This window comes from Glycine soja, chromosome 5, assembly GCF_004193775.1.
Source record: "Glycine soja cultivar W05 chromosome 5, ASM419377v2, whole genome shotgun sequence".
Taxonomy (NCBI): Eukaryota; Viridiplantae; Streptophyta; class Magnoliopsida; order Fabales; family Fabaceae; genus Glycine; species Glycine soja.
Window position 1 is genome coordinate 28,682,963 of NC_041006.1, and position 2,868 is coordinate 28,685,830.

The following is a 2,868-nucleotide window of genomic DNA, read 5'->3' on the forward strand; positions in this document are numbered from 1 at the left end:
TTATGAATATTTTTCAAATATACAACATATTTTTCCACATGTTAGCACTATGATTTATGAATATTTTTCAAATATTTTTCCTTTATTGGTTTATTGACTTAATTCTGTTCTTTTCCTCTGCATCTAGTGCAACTGGAAAATGTTGTCTGTGTAGTCACAAATTAATTGGAAAAAAATGATTTGCTATTCCATTTCATTTGGATTTTAAGTATCCTTCCAAATTGAAAAACTTGTTTCTGGTTCTTAATTTTTAATTTGGTGGGTTTCTGATGCAGCCACTATGTGGGACGAACCCCATAATTGTTCTAAAGTTCTCCATGCTTGTTCTTGAAAGTTGTCCATCTCAAACTATAGACCTCTTTCTGTCTGGAAATATTCCAACAGATATGGTGAGCTCATATTTGAAGAAGCATTCTCCAAACATGCAAGCTAGGTACTTAGAGCTCATGCTTGCAATGAATGAGAATGCAGTATTTAGAAATTTGCATAATGAAATGGTGAGGACCTCTTGCATTTTATTCCTAGGCATTAAGGAATTAATCAATTCTACTACCTTTTCTTTTGGCTGGGGAGGGGGCTGGTCGAGGGATTTTATGAAAATAACTCTTAAAAAAATTGGTAAAGCATTATTCTGATGTTGTTTAATTGTCAGCATGTTTTATATATAATTAATAACTTGAGAAAATTCTGTATTTATTTATAGTATTTTGCAATATAGGTGCACATCTATCTTTCTGAAGTACTTGATTGGATGCTTATTTAAGTGCTCAACAAAAATGGGATGAGAAAGATCATTCCCAACAAGGAAAAAATTATTGACTGCCTTAGAGAGTATAGCAAGATACAATCCAGAGGCTTTGCTAAAACATCTGCCACTAGATGCATTGTATGAAGAGTGTGCAATATTGTTGGGGAAAATGAACCAACATGATCTGGCATTATCTTTGTATGTTCATAAGGTATATCAAATATAAATCATTTATTTACTGTGAAGGGGAGATTCAATGATGTCATTTTTTGATATCCCCAATGCACTTAAGTTCATTGTTTCATATTGAGTATGTAATATAAATCATTGTTTTTAAACTATTGAATATTATGGAAATAAACGAGTGTAGTTTTCATTTGTAGCTTAATGCTCTAGAACTGGCATTGTCTTATTGTGATCGGGTCTATGAGTGTATGCATCAACCATCTTCAAAAAATTCCAACAACATATACCTTGTACTTCTGCAAATTTATTTGAATCCTCGAAGGACCATAGCAGGTTTTGAAAACATAATTAAAAATCTATTATCCCCACAGAATAAAACCATTCCAAAACTTACTCCTACCCCATCCATAAAAAGTAGAGGCCAAGGGTTAAAGAAAATTGTTGCAATAGAGGGTGCAAAGGACACAAAAGTTAGTTTAAGCAGCACTGACAATGGCAGGAGTCATGGTGATGCAGATGAGTATAATGAGGGTGGTTCTACCATCATGCTTGATGAGGTCGTTGATTTGTTGAGCCATAGGTGGGATAGAATTAATGGAGCTCAGGCCCTTAAACTTTTACCAAAAGAGACGAAATTACAGGTATCCACTGCTTGTTGGGGCACCATAGCTAAAAAATGCACCAACTGTTTTTACTGGTCTAACTTTTGCTCTTAGGAGTTTTGTTATGTTAGGAGAAAGTTATATTTTGTCAAACATTTTTTGGTTTCTTCAATTTGGTAAGAAATGTGTCTATAATCTGCAAGACCTACTTTCGTTTCTTGGACCCCTTCTGAGAAAATCTAATGAAATGTACCGAAATTGTTCAGTGATAAAGAGCTTGAGACAAAGTGAGAACCTTCATGTAAGCATATATCTATTAATATATTAGGGGGCATTTGTAGAATTGAGGCTGTTGTGGAGACTTAAAAATCTCTCACTTCTGAGTGGATTTATTGTACATCATCACGACTCCGTACCATCTAGTACTTGTACTGTAGGATGCAACATGGCAGAGCCAATGAGCCACACTTTTGCATATTCAGATACTTCTGTTTTGTTAGAATCTACCTTGTAGCATGATTCAATTTGTTTTGAACACGTGAAAGACAAACTCTATAGTCAGAGGAAAGCAATTGTGAAGATAACCGGTGATAGCATGTGTTCTCTGTGCCATAAGAAAATAGGGACAAGTGTTTTTGCAGTCTACCCAAATGGTAGCACACTCGTGCACTTTGTTTGTTTAAGAGATTCTCAAAATATGAAAGCAGTGGGCAAAGGGTCTCAATTGAGGAAGCAACTATGAAGCTGAGAGGCCATACCAATTAGTGGTCTAGTTGTCATGTTTGAGCGTGTTTTTACCCACGGTACCTGTTGGTAGGTGGATATTTTTCAAATATACAACATATTTTTCCACATGTTAGCACTATGATTTAGATTTCCTTCTTGGTTCATGACGTACGCATGAATATCTTGTTTATCAATGTGCATGGCTTCCACTTGTTTATCAGTGATTTAGCATTTGTAGATTGTATCCATACTTCCTGAAAGGTTGTAACTTCTTTTCTCTTAACAAGAGGGTATTTGGTAAAGAACTGCATCATTGAATGGTATGAGACTATACTTGTTGGATTTAATGTATATCTTTGTTTTCAAGAACAGAGTTTGTTAGTATATTTGTAGAAATATCTAATCCTTGGATGTTGACCTTTTCAAGTAAACATTTGGTTGAACAAGATGATTTGGATGAGATGGAATTGCAGAAAATGGAAGAAGAAAGAAAATCTTATATGGTTGTTTCTGTTTCCAAGGAAAAATGAGATGAGGAATCTATTGCTGCTACTACCAATGCTAGGTTACATCTTCAGTCACTTGTTTTCAAATCCAAAAATTTTA

General features: G+C 34.6%; 1 pseudogene; it reads left to right on the top strand.

The window, feature by feature from the left end:
* Nucleotides 1–269: 269 nt before the first annotated feature.
* LOC114411591 lies at nt 270–2,351 on the top strand (annotated as a pseudogene).
* The last annotated feature ends 517 nt before the right edge of the window (nt 2,352–2,868 follow it).